The sequence below is a fragment of the Scyliorhinus torazame genome, chromosome 19 (assembly GCF_047496885.1).
Source record: "Scyliorhinus torazame isolate Kashiwa2021f chromosome 19, sScyTor2.1, whole genome shotgun sequence".
Taxonomy (NCBI): domain Eukaryota; kingdom Metazoa; phylum Chordata; class Chondrichthyes; order Carcharhiniformes; family Scyliorhinidae; genus Scyliorhinus; species Scyliorhinus torazame.
The window spans coordinates 51,332,228-51,351,085 of NC_092725.1; the positions used below are offsets into that span (position 1 = coordinate 51,332,228).

General features: G+C 56.9%; 1 long non-coding RNA gene across 1 annotated transcript; it reads right to left on the reverse strand.

Annotated features, from left to right (window-relative positions):
- Positions 1-5,001: 5,001 nt before the first annotated feature.
- Positions 5,002-10,422, reverse strand: LOC140396124 (uncharacterized). The gene is made up of 3 exons (XR_011936454.1): positions 9,583-10,422; positions 9,062-9,116; positions 5,002-5,236 (listed from the first exon to the last, which is right to left on the reverse strand). It is a non-coding gene; the product is annotated as an uncharacterized lncRNA (long non-coding RNA).
- Between the last annotated feature and the right edge of the window lie 8,436 nt (positions 10,423-18,858).

Here is an 18,858-nt window from a genome sequence, read left to right on the forward strand (position 1 = left end):
CCCTTGTGGCACCTGTGCTTAAGGTGTCACATCCCTACCTCCTTTCCCCTTTCATTGTTTTATGCACGCCGTACCAGGGGTGGGAATGGCCGTACCAGGGGTGGGCATGGCCAGCATCTCTGGGGCATCCTCCACTCTGCCAGGGGCAGGGCGGCCAAGCCCTTATGTGGGGGCGGCAGCCTCTCGACCCTCCGCGGCCCACACGCCTTTCCGCCTACTAACGCGGCAACTGGGGGTGAAGTGCTATGCCCACCCCACCATGACCATCGAGGCGTGCACCCGTGCGATGGCCGGGGTTGTCGGCTCCTGAGCCATCGTAGCCGCCTCCCGGATGTACGGCAAGGCCGTGTTTTATCCATCAGTTCCTTTGTGTTCTTTTGCTTGGTTTTCACACCCAGCAGCACGTCAGTGTCAGTGGCGGATGCTGGCCTGATCCTGTACGTGTAGGTAAAAGTGCAGGTCATAAACTCACCAAAAAACACAGAAAAAACAAAAACATTTTAAAAGGCAAAAACACACATATACAAAAATATTTCCCCATTTGTTAAATTAGAGTAAGACCATATAAAAGGACTGAACCAAACAGCAACTTTTAAGTTAATTAACTAAATAAAAGAAAAACTAGACTTTAGATAAAAATGAACCCTTATTCTCCCTCAGTCACCAAACTCTCACCAGGGGCGAAATTCTCCCGAAACGGCGCGATGTCCACCGACTGGCGCCCAAAACGGCGCCAATCAGACGGGCATCGCGCCGCCCCAAAGGTTCGGAATGCTCCGCATCTTTGGGGCCGAGCCCCAACATTGAGGGGCTAGGCTGACGCCGGAGGAATTTCCGCCCCGCCAGCTGGCAGAAACGGCCTTTGTTGCCCCGCCAGCTGGCAAGGAAATGATATCTCCGGGTGGCGCATGCGCGGGAGCGTCAGCGGCCGCTGACAGTTTCCCACGCATGCGCAGTGGAGGGAGTCACTTCCACCTCCGCCATGGTGGAGACTGTGGCGGATGCGGAAGGGATAGAGTGCCCCCATGGCACAGGCCCGCCCGCGGATCGGTAGGCCCCGATCGCGGGCCAGGCCACCGGGGGGGTGCCCCACGCCCCCCCCCCCCAGGACCCCGGAGCCCGCCCACGCCACCTTGTCTCGCCGGTAAGGTAGGTGATTTCATTTACGCCGGCGGGACAGGCAATTTATCGGCGGGACTTCGGCCCATTCGGGCCGGAGAATCGAGCGGGGGGGGGGGGGGGGGGGGCCGCCAACCGGCGCGGCGCGATTCCCGCCCCCGCCAAATATCCGGTGCGGGAGACTTCGGCAACCGGCGGGGGCGGGATTCATGCCAGCCCCCGGCGATTCTCCGACCCGGCGGAGGGTCGGAGAATGTCGCCCTATAGCACTCAAATGCACCAAATTCAGCACATAGTGCAAAGTGTGCACTGTAGGTGGATCACTTTTATACTATGAGAATCTGGATGCATTGCCTGGGAAGGTAGTGGAGATTCTGGGGCGGGATTCTCCGACCCCCCGCCGGGCCCACCCCCGGCGAATCTCCGGCCCGCGATGGGCCGAGGTCCTGCCGCTGCCAACCCTCTCCCACCGGCGTGGATTAAACCACCTACCTTACCGACGGGAGCAGGCGGCGCGGGCAGGCTCCGGGGTCCTGGGGACGGCGCCATGGCGGAGGCGGAAGAGGCCCCCCCTGCGCATGCGCGGGGATGACGTCAACAGCCGCTGACGCTCCCGCGCATGTGCGAACTTACGCAGGCCGGCGAAGTCCTTTCGGCCCCGTCTGGCGTGGCGCCAAAGACCTTCCACGCCAGCCGGTGGAGCGGAAACCACTCCGGCTCGGGCCTAGTTCCTCAAGGTGAGGGCTTGGACCCTAAAGGTGCAGAGACGTCCTCACCTTTGGGGCGGCCCGACGCCGGAGTGGTTCCCGCCACTCCATCACGCCGGGACCCCCCGCCCCGCTGGGTAGGGGAGAATCCTGCCCCTGGAATGCATTGTCTGGGAAGGTAGTGGAGAATCTGGGGCGACATTCTCCGACCCCCCCGCCGGGTCGGAGAATCGCCGGGGGCTGGCGTGAATCCCGCCCCCGCCGGTTGCCAAAGTCTCCCGCACCGGATATTCGGCGGGGGCGGGAATCGCCGCTCCATTTCCGGAGAATTTTGCCCCTGGAATGCATTGTCTGGGAAGGTGGTAGAGAATCTGGGGCGAGATTCTCCCGAAATGGCCCGATGTCCGCCGACTGGCGCCCAAAATGGTGCCAATCAGACGGGCAGCGCGCCGCCCCAAAGGTGCGGAACGCTCCGCATCTTTGGGGGCCGGGCCCCAACATTGAGGGGCTAGGCCGGCGCCGGAGGAATTTCCGCCCCGCCAGCTGGCGGAAACGGCCATTGTTGCCCCGCCAGCTGGCGCAGAAATGACATCACCGGTCGGCGCATGCGTGGGAGCGTCAGCGGCCGCTGACAGTTTCCCACGCATGCGCAGTGGAGGGAGTCTCTTCCGCCTCCGCCATGGTGGAGACCGTGGCGGAGGCGGAAGGGAAAGAGTGCCCCCACGGCACAGGCCCACCCGCGGATCGGTGGGCCCCGATCGTGGGCCAGGCCACCGTGGGGGCACCCCCCGGGGCCAGATCGCCCCCAGGACCCCGGAGCCCGCCCACGCCGCCTTGTCCCGCCGTTCAAAAGGTGGTTTAATCCACGCCGGCGGGACAGGCAATTTATCGGCGGGACTTTGGCCCGTCCGGGCCGGAGAATCGAGGGGGGGGGGGGGGGCCCGCCAACCGGCGCGGCACGATTCCCGCCCCCGCCGAATATCCGGTACCGGAGACTTCCGCAACCGGCGGGGGCGGGATTCACGGCAGCCCCCGGCGATTCTCCAACCCGGCGGGGGGTCGGAGAATGACACCCCAGGAATGCATTGTCTGGGAAGGTAGTGGAGAATCTGGAATGCATTGTCTGGGAAGGTAGTGGTGTCTGGAGACCTCACAACCTTTAAAAACCACTTGGATGAACACTCGAAACACCATCGCATTCAGGTATATGGGACAGGTGCTGGTAAACGGGATTAGCGCGAGATTAAGGGTAGTTATTGTCTGTGCAGACTCGATGGGCCGAAGGGCCTTTTCTGCGCTGTACGACTCTTCTGATTCTGTGACATCGGCTCCCCGCCGCCATGTCATCATCTGGAAGGAGAGGGGGAAAAATCCCAAAGATCATTAAAAATAATATCGAAAATTCCTCCTCCACCTCTCAGGTATTTAAAACCAGTTCAAGAGCTCAATGTGGAACGACAACCTATGTGCCCCATGTATAAAACAGATTCCTGAAGTGAATAATCTTTCATATGTGTATATTTGACAGAGAGACGGATATCAATGCATCTGAAGTTACTTATTGGGGTGAGCTTTGCACCAGATTGCCCAAGCATTCTTGGCACAATCTGGATCAAATTAATGCAAAAGATCGAATCATTTCAAGCGCAATTTACGTTCAGTGCAAATTGCATTTCTTTTCATCTTTGGTTCTGGTTTAAATGAATTTGATGGGATCTTCCGGCCCTTCCCGCAAAAGCATCTCCATTCCCTACGAAGTGACTCCCCCCAATGTGGATTCCCCGGAGGAAGGAACTACGTAGATCCTGGCGGGACTGTGAGATCCCGCCAGCAGCAATGGCGAGCTGCCTCTCCTGCCAGAGCACATGCCGCTTGGCGGGTGTATTTTAAATAAAGCTACTCACAGGTGATGGACGAGACATTTAAGAATATTGGGCGGGATTCTCCGACCCCCCCGCCGGGTGGGAGAATCACCGGGGGTCAGCCTGAATCCTGCCCCCGCCGTCCTCCTAATTCTCCCGCCCTCCAAAAAATTGCCCAGCCGTGAGTCGCGCCGCCCACCTCGGAGAATGGCGGAGTCCGGCGCAACTCAATGGGCCCCAGGGCTGTCCGAATTCTCCGGCCCATGATGGGCCGGAATCCCTTAACGGCTGGACCTGGCGCCTCCAGGGCTCCTGGGGTGTCATGGGGGGATCTGGCCCCGGGAGGTGCCCCCATGGTGGCCTGGCCCACGGTCGGGGCCCACCGATCCGGAGCGGGCCTGTGCCATGGGAGCACTCTATTGTTCCGCACCGGAGGCCGTGGTCCTCCGCCATTCCTGGTGCGGAAGCGAATCCCTCTGTGCATGCGTGGGGATGACGCCACCACGCGTTGGCGCTCCCACGCATGCGCCAACTCGCGCCGGCCGGCAGAGGCCCTTCGGCGCCAGCTGGCGTGGCGCCAAGCCCCTTTCCCGCTGGCTGGCGGGGCGCCATCCGCTCCAGGGCATGCCTAGCCCCTGAAGGTGTGGAGGATTCCGCACCTTTGGGGCGGCCCAACGCCGGAGTGGTTCAGGCCACTCCGTCCCGCCGGGACCCACCCCCCCGGGTAGGGGAGAATCCCGCCCATTGTTCCTGATAATTCCATGTTCAGCTGTATTAATCCAAATGATCAGGGCTCTCACTTATAAATAAGACGTAGGAGCAGAGCTAGGCCATTCGGCCCATCAAGCCATCCCAAATATATTAAGGAATAGGTTTTAATGTTAAAAAAATTCTAAAATGCTGCCAGACTGCTCATGAATTATTTGACATTTGTGATAATGCAAGTGAGTTTGAGTGGAAGCTTGAACGATAAAATCTACTTGTAAAATTAGTTCAATTTGCATCCGTGGTGCTCATTGGGGCTGGTTTAGCACAGGGCTAAATCGCTGGCTTTGAAAGCTGACCAAGGCAGGCCAGCAGCACGGTTTAATTCCTGTACTAGCCTCCCCGAACAGGCGCTGGAATGTGGCGACGAGGGGCTTTTCACAGTAACTTCATTTGAAGCCTACTTGTGACAATAAGCAATTTTCATTTCATTTCATTTTTCATTTCATTGTACTCAAAGCAGAAACTCAGGCCCATTCGGTTTGTTGACATTAATTTAAACAGGTCCCATTTGGATTTGATATTTAATTTTATACTTACTGCAGGCAACTTGCTAATAGCTTCTGCACAGTGGCTCATGTTTCGTGCCATCCTCGAAAGCAAATAATGTAGAATATACCTGGGTGTTGTCCTTCCAAATGTCCTGTTCACTGTAATATGGTATTGTTCATCTGTTTATCATCTGATTGACTGGTCCCAAACTGGCAATAAAAGCTCACCCCCGAATTGTTGACTGTGGGTCTGAATCAGATGGTAGTGTTGACACTGCCAATGGCCAATCTTCTATTGCGACAGAGAAAAGGGATACAGTTAAAGGAGATGAGCAAAATTCATAGTGACGGTGGGTTATTTACACACTTCAGCTCCTGTGCAACTTACCTGGAATTTGAGTCTTCACTTCCTGAGCTTTATAATTATAATAATCTTTATTGTTGTCACAAGTCAGCTTACAATAACACTGCAATGAAGTTACTGTGAAAAGCCCCTAGTTGCCACACTTCGGCACCTGTTCAGGTACACAGGGAGAATTCAGAATATCCAATTCACCCAACAAGCTTGTCTTTCGGGACTTGTGGGAGGAAACTGGAGGTACCCCACGCAGACACGGGGAGAACGTGCAGACTCCACACAGACAGTGACCCAAGCTGGAATCGAACCTGGGACCCTGGCGCTGTGAAGCAACATTGCTAACTACTGTACTACCGTGCTGCCCAGCTGAGCTTTGCAGCACACTTGTACTTGAGGCCTATCATATCTCAGTCACACTCTGGTCATCCACCAATAGAGGAATGCTGATGTTAGCTGAATCTCTGAGAGATGTCTATGGTCCATTGTGGACTATGGATAATTACTATGGAACAGCGCCTCATCTTCCGATTCGGCACGTTACAGCCTTCCGGACTTATCATAGAATTTACAGTGCAGACTTACCATTGAGTTCAACAACTTCAGACTGTGAACTCTCTCCTCCACTTTCACCCCATTTTTGTTTCTATCAATTTATTTTCATTTCTGCCATTGATCTGTTTTTCCCTCACCTTGTCCCCCCCCCCCCCCCCCCTTCCCCCACCCCTGCTTGGGGCATTTATTCCCTGTTCCTAGTTGCCCTTTGACCCACTGCTTACCTCTGTTCTGCCATTAACACATTCTAATCTCTTAATGTGGGGGCTGATTTAGCTAAACAGCTGGCTTGTAAAGCAGACCAAGGCCAGCAGCACAGTTCAATTCCCATATCAGCCTTGCTGGAATGTGGCGACTAGGGGCTTTTCACAGTAACTTCATTTGAAGCCTACTTGTGACAATAATCGATTTTCATTTTTCATCTCATGTGCCACTACCAGCACCCTTCTTAGCCTTGATCACCCCCTTTTACATTCCCTTTGTTTTTCTGTCCACGACATCTTTGTCAGTCTCTACCCATTGCTAGCCCTCTATCCACCATTCCACGCCCACCAATGCCACAACAGTATAAATCTGACCCTATTTCCAGTTCTTTCCAGCCTTGGCAAGGGTCATCCAGACTTGAAACGTTCGCTCCTTTCTCTCTCCATCGATGCTGTCAGACCTGCTGAGATTGTTCAGCATTTTCTGTTTTTGTTTCGGATTCCAGCATCCTCAGAAACTTGCTTTGATATGGCTAATAATGTACCAGGGTAACTGAGGTATGAACCAATGCTTTGACAATCTATCTGAAACAAACATTCTGCTATACCTGTTGATATATCCTGACCTCTTAGGTTAATGTTAAAGTAAACATCAGTCATTAACCCTAACCCTAACAACATTTAAGAAGTATTTAGATGTGGACTTGCAATGCCAAGGCATACAAGGGTATGGGCAAAGTGCTGGAAAATGGGATTAGAATAGTTAGGAGTGATTGTTTTTGACTGCCTCAGACACGATGAGCCAAAGGCCATTTCTGTGCTGTAGACCACTTTGATTTTATGATTCGATGTCTAAATGCTTGAGTGTAAATAGATGACAGCAGATATAATACAGTGCATTCCTTTGCTGTGAGGAGTTGTTATCTCATAGTTTATGTGAGTTTAGCAGAAGCCAATGTAAAGTCTGAAAACTAATTTGGCGGGGGAAATAATAATGGCTGATTCATATGTCCAGTAATTGGGCAGTTTGGGCTTAGTTACGGAACATTACACTATTGAATAATGAGGCCTTTAAGTGACTCATTGGCGAAACAAGCTTTAATGCTTCTGTCGAGTGTTCCCATTGGATCTACAGAACAAATGTTGTGGGAAGGTGGAACTCAATGTTCCAGGGCTCAGAGGAAATTAAAATGGTCTTATAAAGCAGAGTGTGTTAGGCACTCTCACTGAAATCTTGAAGTTACCCAAGTTGGCCCAGAAGGAACTGAGTTAAAATATTAAAGAATAGAAACAATCAGAGATTTGGAGCCACAGAGGGAAATAACTTCGCCATGGCCAGTCTTATATCATCAAATCCCTTTATTGTAGGAATAACAAATAGCAGCTGCTCCAGCTTACAACACATGCATCCAAGACCGGATTCCTATGGAGATGTCGGTCTGGGTTGAAGCAACAAGTTTTAAGCTCCCGCCATCCATTTCCTGTTGAGCGAGCTACCGCATCCATTGACATTCCCCCGTGTCCCCCGTGATCACTGTAACACCCTTCCCCCTCTGTCCTCAGTACACCCCCGGCGAGGAGGTCTCTTCCACTTCTTCATGATTGGTCTGAGATCCATCTAGGGTGGAGATGGACTCTGAATGTTGCTCGGAATTAAAAAAATTTTTTTTACTCCTCATCGCCAACGTAATAACTTCGCCAAGGCTAACCTTCCAACACTGATCCCCTTTATAATACTAATAATCTTTATTGTCACATGTGGGCTTACATTAACACTGCAATCAAGTTACCGTGAAAAGCCCCTAGTCGCCACATTCCGGCGCCTATTCGGGTACACGGAGGGAGAATTCAGAATGACCAATTCACCGAACAAACACATCTTTCGGGACTTGTGGGAAGAAACCGGAGCACCCGGAGGAAACCCACGCAGACACAGGGAGAACGTGCAGACTCCGCACAGACAGTGACCCAAGCCAGGAATCGAACCTGGGACCATGGCACTGTGAAGCAACAGTGCTAACCATTGTGCTACCGTTCTGCCCCTACTACTCAAAATATGGCACAGCATACAACACAAGCAACTAAGCCCGGGGACCTACGGAGATGCCAGTGTGGGTTGGAGCAGCCATTTTTAAACTCCCACCATACATTTCCAATTGAACAAAGAACAAAGAAATGTACAGCACAGGAACAGGCCCTTCGGCCCTCCAAGCCCGTGCCGCCCATGCTGCCCAACTAAACTACAATCTTCTACACTTCCTGGGTCCGTATCCCTCTATTCCCATCCTATTCATGTATTTGTCAAGATGCCCCTTAAACGTCACTATCGTCCCTGCTTCCACCACCTCTTCCGGTAGCAAGTTCCAGGCATCCACTACCCTCTGTGTAAAAAAACTTGCCTCGTACATCTCCTCTAAACCTTGCCCCTCGCACCTTAAACCTATGCCCCCTAGTAATTGACCCCTCTACCCTAGGGAAAAGCCTCTGACTGTCCACTCTGTCTATGCCCTCATAATTTTGTAGACCTCTATCAGGTCGCCCCTCAACCTCCGGCATTCCAGTGAGAACAAACTGAGTTTATTCAACCGCTCCTCATCGCTAATGCCCTCCATACCAGGCAACATCCTGGTAAATTTCCTCTGCACCCTCCCTAAAGCCTCCACATCCTTCTGGTAGTGTGGCGACCAGAATTGAACACAATACTCCAAGTGTAGCCTAACTAAGCTTAGTTCTATACAGCTGCACCATGACTTGCCAATTCTTATACTCAATGCCCCGGCCAATGAAGGCAAGCATGCCGTATGCCTTCTTGACTGCCTTCTCCACCTTTGTTGCCCCTTTCAGTGACCTGTGGACCTGTACACCACTCGCTTAATAGAGAAATTCATAGTCCATGAAACCCATGCGGGGACATATTGATCACCCCCACCCCCTCCCATGTCTTTCATGGCCACCATAACAGAGAGAAGATCTGCTCAGATTGAACAATGTAAAAAGAGTCTACCTGATTGTCTTCCATTCATGGTGTCAGCAACCACTGCTTGGTAGCACTCTTATCTCTGAAATAGAAATTAGACGGTTCAAATCCCACCAAAGTTAAGGCTTGCAATCCTAGTACAGAACTGAGGGAGTACTGCCCTGTCAGAGGTACCAGCTTTCGAATGAGATGTTAAGCCAAGCTCCCTCTGCCCTATTGGGTGGATGTAAAACTTCCTGTGGCACTATTTTGAAGATTTTGAAGAGGTGTCGTCATGGGTATCCTGGCCAATATTTACCCATTATCACTTAAAAATAGATGATTTACCGATAATCACGTTGCTGCATGAGAAAATTCCTGGGTTCAAATTGACCGCCATTTTCTAAAATCACAACAGTGGCTCCTCTTAAAAGACACAGTTAACTACAGCGCATGTTGGGACATCCTGAGGTTTTGAGGTAGTTTATTTTATTCCTAAAATTCCACAATAATAAAAAAACTATATTGTTCCTTTTATGTCTTGAAGTGATTCACATACATTGACTTACTTTCCCATATAAAGGTTTAGGGAGGCAGGCGATTGATGACATGTTAGATGAGGGAAGGGTGAAGGTTGGAACACCCCTTCTCCACCTCTGGATGGCTGTGTGGTCCTCTGGTACCTGGGTTCAGCCAAGTCAGTTTTCGAACACGGTTATTGAACGCAGGCTGCAGCAGTCTCAAGACCCTTCCTTGCCCCTGTGTCGTCAGTGAGAGGCGGAAACCACTGTGATGGCCCCATTGCATTAATGGTGAGGTCCTCGTTGGTTTTTCACGCTGCCGGGCTGCCCGCCATTTTGAGGGGGGAGGGCAAGCCTGGTGGGGAAGGCCCGGGTCCGCTGCAACACATTAAAGTGGGTGGACGGACCAACCAGCAGAGCAAGTGAGCATCAGGAAGCAAGAATACAGTGGGGGAAATGGGGTAGGGGTGGTGTGATGGGCAGAAAGGGGGGTGGATAGGACAAATGTATTGTGTGGTTTGAGCATGCAGACTACAAAGGTTAAAGAAACGAGGTTCCTTTATTCGACCATCATCCAAATTGTATAAACTGCCAAGGGGAAGCGTAACTCCGAGAAGCAATTATTTACAGAGGCTATTCACTGCCGATGCTCCGGTTCTCTGTTCTAATCGTGCTCCTCGGTGCAGTGCTCGCCCGGCGCCTTCGGTCTTGTCTGGCTCACCAGTTCCTGGCTCCAGCCCGCCACCCCTCTCCATGAGGCATCATAGACTCGGTGGTGCTGCCAGTCAGCCTGCTGCCCCAGGCCCCTGCTGCCCACAAGCCCTGGCTGCTTCCTCCCTCACCGTCCAAACTCTGTCGCCATCCCTCAGCTTGTCAGAGACACCGGGTGGCGTCCCGCAGGGGCCGACCAGTCCCCCTGCTCAGAGTTCCTCCCCCCCCCCCCCCCCCCCGAGCGCCATCCGCTGTCAGAGGGCCCCGCCACACAAGGCTGGAGTCATTGACGGTCTGGAGGTAAGGGAAGACAGGGCACAAGCAATGGAGCGTGGGTTTGGGCAGGCCCAGGCTTGGTGGGAATAAGCTGAGCTCTCGTAACTGTGCGTACTCTGTGTCTGTCCTCACTACACTCTCCTTCGAAAAGTATTTGTCCTCTTTTTGGAATACGGACATTGCAGCGGTTTTAGAATGTTTATCATGAAATATCGGCCGGAATCCTCCGGCTATTGCAATTCTCTTTTCCTGCTGGGAGCCCAAGCCCACCTACATGTTTCCCGGCAGCCTGGAGTAATTTGACTCTGTCTGGGGGCAATGCCAGGGGGGTCTGCAGGGTATTGCTCTGGCAGTGCTGGGGGCAGTACAGGGTATTGCTCTGGCAGTGCTGGGGGCAGTGTGCGATATTGCTCTGGCAGTGCTGGGGACAGTGTGCGATATTGCTCTGGCAGTGCTGGGGGCAGTACAGGGTATTGGCTCTGGCAGTGCTGGGGACAGTGTGGGGTATTGCTCTGGCAGTGCTGGGGACAGTGTGCGATATTGCTCTGGCAGTGCTGGGGGCAGTACAGGGTATTGCTCTGGCAGTGCTGGGGACAGTGTGGGGTATTGCTCTGACAGTGCTGGGGGCAGTACAGGGTATTGCTTTGACAGTGCTGGGGACAGTGTGGGGTATTGCTCTGGCAGTGCTGGGGGCAGTACAGGGTATTGCTCTGGCAGTGCTGGGGGCAGTACAGGGTATTGCTCTGGCAGTGCTGGGGACAGTGTGGGGTATTGCTCTGGCAGTGCTGGGGACAGTGTGGGGTATTGCTCTGGCAGTGCTGGGGACAGAGTGGGGTATTGCTCTGGCAGTGCGGGGGGCAGTACAGGGTATTGGCTTTGGCAGTGCTGGGGACAGTGTGGGATATTGCTCTGGCAGTTCTGCGGACAGTGTGGGTTATTGCTCTGGCAGTGCTGGGGACAGTGTGGGGTATTGCTCTGGCAGTGCCTGGGGGTGCCAGGGTATTGCTCTGGCAGTACCGGGGACAGTGTGGGGTATTGCTCTGGCCGTGCTGGGAACAGTGTGGGGTATTGCTCTGGCAGTGCTGGGGACAGTGTGGGGTATTGCTCTGGCAGTGCTGGGGACAGTGTGGGGTATTGCTCAGGCAGTGCTGGGGACAGTGTAGGGTATTGCTCTGGCAGTGCTGGGGGCAGTACAGGGTATTGCTCTGGCAGTGCTGGGGACAGTGTGGGGTATTGCTCTGGCAGGGCTGGGGACAGTGTGGGATATTTCTATGGCCTTGCTGGGGGGAGTACAGGGTATTGTCAGTGGCCAGTGCTGGGGGGCAGTGCGGGGTATTGCTCTGGCAGTGCTGGGGCCAGTACAGAGTGTTGCTCTGGCAGTGCTGCGGGCTGTACAGGGTATTCCTCTGGCAGTGCTGGGGGCTGTGCAGGGTATTGCTCTGGCAGTGCTAGGAGAGTGCCGGGGTATTGCTCTGGCAGTGCTGGGGGCAGTAAAGGGTATTGCTCTGGCAGTGCTGGGGGCAGTACAGGGTATTGCTCTGGCAGTGCTGGGGACAGTGTGGGGTATTGCTCTGGCAGGGCTGGGGACAGTGTGGGATATTTCTATGGCCTTGCTGGGGGGAGTACAGGGTATTGTCAGTGGCCAGTGCTGGGGGGCAGTGCGGGGTATTGCTCTGGCAGTGCTGGGGCCAGTACAGGGTATTGCTCTGGCAGTGCTGGGGACAGTGTGGGGTATTGCTCTGACAGTGCTGGGGGCAGTACAGGGTATTGCTCTGGCAGTGTTGGGGGCAGTACAGGGTATTGGCTCTGGCAGTGCTGGGGACAGTGTGCGATATTGCTCTGGCAGTGCTGGGGGCAGTACAGGGTATTGCTCTGGCAGTGCTGGGGACAGTGTGGGGTATTGCTCTGGCAGTGCTGGGGGCAGTACAGGGTATTGCTTTGACAGTGCTGGGGACAGTGTGGGGTATTGCTCTGGCAGTGCTGGGGGCAGTACAGGGTATTGCTCTGGCAGTGCTGGGGGCAGTACAGGGTATTGCTCTGGCAGTGCTGGGGACAGAGTGGGGTATTGCTCTGGCAGTGCGGGGGGCAGTACAGGGTATTGGCTCTGGCAGTGCTGGGGACAGTGTGGGATATTGCTCTGGCAGTTCTGCGGACAGTGTGGGTTATTGCTCTGGCAGTGCTGGGGACAGTGTGGGGTATTGCTCTGGCAGTGCCTGGGGGTGCCAGGGTATTGCTCTGGCAGTACCGGGGACAGTGTGGGGTATTGCTCTGGCCGTGCTGGGAACAGTGTGGGGTATTGCTCTGGCAGTGCTGGGGACAGTGTGGGGTATTGCTCTGGCAGTGCTGGGGACAGTGTGGGGCATTGCTCTGGCAGTGCTGGGGACAGTGTAGGGTATTGCTCTGGCAGTGCTGGGGGCAGTACAGGGTATTGCTCTGGCAGTGCTGGGGACAGTGTGGGGTATTGCTCTGGCAGGGCTGGGGACAGTGTGGGATATTTCTATGGCCTTGCTGGGGGGAGTACAGGGTATTGTCAGTGGCCAGTGCTGGGGGGCAGTGCGGGGTATTGCTCTGGCAGTGCTGGGGCCAGTACAGGGTGTTGCTCTGGCAGTGCTGCGGGCTGTACAGGGTATTCCTCTGGCAGTGCTGGGGGCTGTGCAGGGTATTGCTCTGGCAGTGCTAGGAGAGTGCCGGGGTATTGCTCTGGCAGTGCTGGGGGCAGTAAAGGGTATTGCTCTGGCAGTGCTGGGGGCAGTACAGGGTATTGCTCTGGCAGTGCTGGGGACAGTGTGGGGTATTGCTCTGGCAGGGCTGGGACAGTGTGGGATATTTCTATGGCCTTGCTGGGGGGAGTACAGGGTATTGTCAGTGGCCAGTGCTGGGGGGCAGTGCGGGGTATTGCTCTGGCAGTGCTGGGGCCAGTACAGGGTATTGCTCTGGCAGTGCTGGGGACAGTGTGGGGTATTGCTCTGACAGTGCTGGGGGCAGTACAGGGTATTGCTCTGGCAGTGCTGGGGGCAGTACAGGGTATTGGCTCTGGCAGTGCTGGGGCAGTAAAGGGTATTCCTCTGGCAGAGCTGGGAGCAGTACATGGTATTGCTCTGGCAGTGCTGGGGGGCTGTGCGGGTTATTGCTCTGGCAGTGCTGGGAGCAGTACAGGGTATTGCTCTGGCAGTGCTGCGGGCTGTACAGGGTATTCCCCTGGCAGTGCTGGGGGCAGTGCCAGGGTATTGCTCTGGCAGTGCTGCGGGCTGTACAGGGTATTCCTCTGGCACTGCTGGGGGCAGTGCCGGGGTATTGCTCTGGTACTGCTGCGTGGTGTGCGGGGTATTGCTCTGGCAGTGCTGGGGGCAGTACAGGGTATTGCTCTGGCAGCGCTGGGGCAGTACAGGGTATTGTCAGTGGCCAGTGCTGGGGGGCAGTGCGGGGTATTGCTCTGGCAGTGCTGGGGCCAGTACAGGGTGTTGCTCTGGCATTGCTGCGGGCTGTACAGGGTATTCCTCTGGCAGTGCTGGGGGGCTGTGCAGGGTATTGCTCTGGCAGTGCTAGGAGAGTGCCGGGGTATTGCTCTGGCAGTACAGGGTATTGATCTGGCATTGCTGGGGGCAGTGTGGGGTATTGCTCTGGCAGTGCTGGGGACAGTGTGGGGTATTGCTCTGGCAGTGCTGGGGGGCTGTGCAGGGTATTGCTCTGGCAGTGCTAGGAGAGTGCCGGGGTATTGCTCTGGCAGTGCTGGGGGCAGTACAGGGTATTGCTCTGGCAGTGCTGGGCGCAGTACAGGGTATTGCTCTGGCAGTGCTGGGGCAGTAAAGGGTATTCCTCTGGCAGTGCTGGGAGAAGTACATGGTATTGCTCTGGCAGTGCTGGGGGGCTGTGCGGGGTATTGCTCTGGCAGTGCTGGGAGCAGTACAGGGTATTGCTCTGGCAGTGCTGCGGGCTGTACAGGGTATTCCTCTGGCAGTGCTGGGGGGCTGTGTGGGGTATTGCTCTGGCAGCGCTGGAGGGCAGTACAGTGTATTGATCTGGCAGTGCTGCGGGCTGTGCGGGGTATTGCTCTGGCAGTGGCAGTAGGTGCTGATGGGGGTGTTGGGGGGGGTTCGGTGGGGATGGGGATGTTGGGGGGGGTCGGTGGTGATGGGGATGGTGGGGGGGTTCGGTGGGGATGGGGGTGTTCGGTGGGGATGTTGGGTGCGGTTCGGTGGGGATGGGGTTGTTTGGGGGGGGTTCGTTAGGTATGGGGTTGTTGGGGGCGGTTCGGTGGGGATGGGGTTGTTTGGGGGGGTTCGGTGGTGATGGTGTTGTTTGGGGGGGTTCGGTGGGGATGAGGGTGTTGGGGGTGGTTCGGTGGGGATGGGGTTGTTGGGGGGAGTTCAGTGGGGATTGGGGTGTTGGGGGGGTTCTGTGGGGATGGGGTTGTTTGGGGGCGTTCGCGGGGGATGGGGGTGTTCGGTGGTGATGGGGTTGTTGGGGGTGTTCGGTGGGGATGGGGATGTTGGGGGTGTTCGGTGGTGATGGGGATGTTGGGGGTGTTCGGTGGTGATGGGGATGTTGGGCGTGTTCGGTGGGGATGGGGTTGTTGGGGTGTTCAGTGGGGATGGGGTTGTTGGGGGTAGTTCGATGAGGATGGGGATGTTCGGGGGGGGGTTCGGTGGTGATGGGGATGTTGGGCGTGTTCGGTGGGGATGTTGGGGGTGTTCGGTGGGGATGGGGTTGTTGGGGGTGTTCGGTGGGGATGGGGTTGTTGGGGGTGTTCGGTGGTGATCGGGATGTTGGGGGGGATTCAGTGGGGATGGGGTTGTTGGGGGTGTTCGCGGGGGATGGGGGTGTTGGGGGTGTTTGGTGGGGATGGGGATGTTGGCCGTGTTCGGTGGGGATGGGGTTGTTGTGGGGTGTTTGGTGGGGATGGTGGTATTGGGGGGGTTCGGTTGGGATGGGGTTGTTGGAGGTGTTCGGTGGGGATGGGGATGTTGGGGTGGGTTCGGTGGTGATGGGGGTGTTGGGGGAGTTTGGTGATGATGGTGATGTTGGGAGGGGGTTCGGTGGGGATGGGGTTGTTGGGGGGGTTCGGTGGTGATGGGTGTTAAAAGGTGTTCGGTGGGGATGGGGTTGTTGGGGGTGTTCGGTGGTGATGGGGGTGTTCGGTGGTGTTGGGGGGGTTCGGTGGTGATGGGGTGTTCGGTGGTGATGGGGGTGTTGGGGGAGTTCGGTGGGGATGGGGGTGTTGAGGGGGGTTCGGTGGTGATGGGTGTGTTTGGGGGGTTCGGTGGGGATGGGGATGTTGGGGCGGGTTCGTTGGTGATGGTGATGTTGGGGGGGTTCGGTGGGGATGGGGGTGTTGGGGGGTTCGGTGGTGATGGGGTGTTGTGGGGGTACGGTGGTGATGGGGGGATTTGGTCGGGATGGGGGTGTTGAGGGGGGTTCGGTGGTGATGGGGCTGTTGGGGGGGGTTCGGTGGCAATGGGGGTGTTGGGGGGAGTTCGGTGGGGATGGGGTTGTTGTGGGGGGTTCGGTGGGGATGGAGTTGTTGGGGGTTCGGTGGGGATGGGGGTGTTGGGGGGGTTCGGTGGGGATGGGGGTGTTGGGGGGGGGTTCGGTGGGGATGGGGTTGTTGTGGGGGGTTCGGTGGGGATGGGGTTGTTGTGGGGGGTTCGGTGGGGATGGAGTTGTTGTGGGGGGTTCGATGGGGGTGTTGGGGGGGGTTCGGTGGGGATGGGGGTGTTGGGGGGGGTTCGGTGGGGATGGGGGTGTTGGGGGGGGGATTCGGTGGGGATGGGGTTGTTGTGGGGGGTTCGGTGGGGATGGGGTTGTTGTGGGCGGTTCGGTGGGGATGGGGTTGTTAGGGGCGGTTCGGTGGTGATGGGGTTTTTGGGGGGCTCGGTGGTGATGGGGGTGTTGGGGGGGGTTCGGTGGTGATGGGAATGTTGGGGGGTTCGGTGGGGATGGGGGTGTTGGGGGTGTTCGGTGGGGATGGGGATGCTGTGGGGGTTCGGTGGTGATGGGTTTTTTTTGGGGGGTTCGGTGGGGTTGTTGGGGTGGGGGGTTCGGTGGGGATGGGGTTGTTGGGGGGGGTTCGGTGGGGATGGGGGTGTTGGGGGGGTTCGGTGGTGATGGGGATGTTGGGGGTTCAGTGGGGTTGGGGGTGTTCGGTGGGGATGGGGATGTTGGGGGGTTCAGTGGGGATGGGGATGTTGGGGGGTTCAGTGGGGATGGGGGTGTTGGGGGTGTTCGGTGGGGATGGGGATGTTGGTGGCGGTTCGGTGGGAATGGGTTTGTTTGGGGGGGTTCGGTGGGTGTGGGGTTGTTGGGGCCGGTTCGGTGGGGATGGGGTTGTTTGGGGGGGTTCGATTGTGATGGGGTTGTTTGGGGGGGTTCGGTGGGGATGAGGGTGTTGGGGGCGGTTTGGTGGGGATGGGGTTGTTTGGGGGTGTTCGCGGGGGATGGGGGTGTTGGGGGGTGTTCGGTGGGGATGGGGTTGTTGGGGGGGTTCGGTGGGGTTGGGGGGGTTAGGTGGGGATGGGGTTGTTTGGGGGGGGTTCGGTGGTGATGGGGATGTTGGGGGGGTTCGGTGGTGATGGGGTTGTTGGGGGGGTTCGGTGGGGTTGGGGGGGTTCGGTGGGGATGGGGTTGTTGGGGGGAGTTCAGTGGGGATTGGGGTGTTGGGGGGGTTCTGTGGGGATGGGGTTGTTTGGGGGCGTTCGCGGGGGATGGGGGTGTTCGGTGGTGATGGGGTTGTTGGGGGTGTTCGGTGGGGATGGGGATGTTGGGGGTGTTCGGTGGTGATGGGGATGTTGGGCGTGTTCGGTGGGGATGGGGTTGTTGGGGTGTTCAGTGGGGATGGGGTTGTTGGGGGTGGTTCGATGAGGATGGGGATGTTCGGGGGGGGTTCGGTGGTGATGGGGATGTTGGGCGTGTTCGGTGGGGATGTTGGGGGTGTTCGGTGGGGATGGGGTTGTTGGGGGTGTTCGGTGGGGATGGGGTTGTTGGGGGTGTTCGGTGGTGATCGGGATGTTGGGGGGGATTCAGTGGGGATGGGGTTGTTGGGGGTGTTCGCGGGGGATGGGGGTGTTGGGGGTGTTTGGTGGGGATGGGGATGTTGGCCGTGTTCGGTGGGGATGGGGTTGTTGTGGGGTGTTTGGTGAGGATGGTGTTATTGGGGGGGTTCGGTTGGGATGGGGTTGTTGGAGGTGTTCGGTGGGGATGGGGATGTTGGGGTGGGTTCGGTGGTGATGGGGGTGTTGGTGGAGTTTGGTGATGATGGTGATGTTGGGAGGGGGTTCGGTGGGGATGGGGTTGTTGGGGGGGGTTCGGTGGTGATGGGTGTTAAAAGGTGTTCGGTGGGGATGGGGTTGTTGGGGGTGTTCGGTGGTGATGGGGGTGTTCGGTGGTGATGGGGATGTTGGGGGGGTTCGGTGGTGATGGGGTGTTCGGTGGTGATGGGGGTGTTGGGGGAGTTCGGTGGGGATGGGGGTGTTGAGGGGGGTTCGGTGGTGATGGTGATGTTGGGGGGGTTCGGTGGGGATGGGGGTGTTGGGGGTTCGGTGGTGATGGGGTGTTGTGGGGGTACGGTGGTGATGGGGGGATTTGGTCGGGATGGGGGTGTTGAGGGGGGTTCGGTGGTGATGGGGCTGTTGGGGGGAGTTCGGTGGGGATGGGGTTGTTGTGGGGGGTTCGGTGGGGATGGAGTTGTTGGGGGTTCGGTGGGGATGGGGGTGTTGGGGGGGTTCGGTGGGGATGGGGGTGTTGGGGGGGGGTTCGGTGGGGATGGGGTTGTTGTGGGGGGTTCGGTGGGGATGGAGTTGTTGTGGGGGGTTCGATGGGGGTGTTGGGGGGGGTTCGGTGGGGATGGGGGTGTTGGGGGGGGTTCGGTGGGGATGGGGGTGTTGGGGGGGGATTCGGTGGGGATGGGGTTGTTGTGGGGGGTTCGGTGGGGATGGGGTTGTTGTGGGCGGTTCGGTGGGGATGGGGTTGTTAGGGGGGGGTTCGGTGGTGATGGGAATGTTGGGGGTTCGGTGGGGATGGGGATGTTGGGGGTGTTCGGTGGGGATGGGGTTGTTGTGGGCGGTTCGGTGGGGATGGGGTTGTTAGGGGGGGGTTCGGTGGTGATGGGAATGTTGGGGGTTCGGTGGGGATGGGGATGTTGGGGGTGTTCGGTGGGGATGGGGATGCTGTGGGGGTTCGGTGGTGATGGGTTTTTTTTTGGGGGGTTCGGTGGGGTTGTTGGGGTGGGGGGTTCGGTGGCGATGGGGTTGTTGGGGGGGTTCGGTGGGGATGGGGGTGTTGGGGGGGGGGGTTCGGTGGTGATGGGGATGTTGGGGGGTTCAGTGGGGTTGGGGGTGTTCG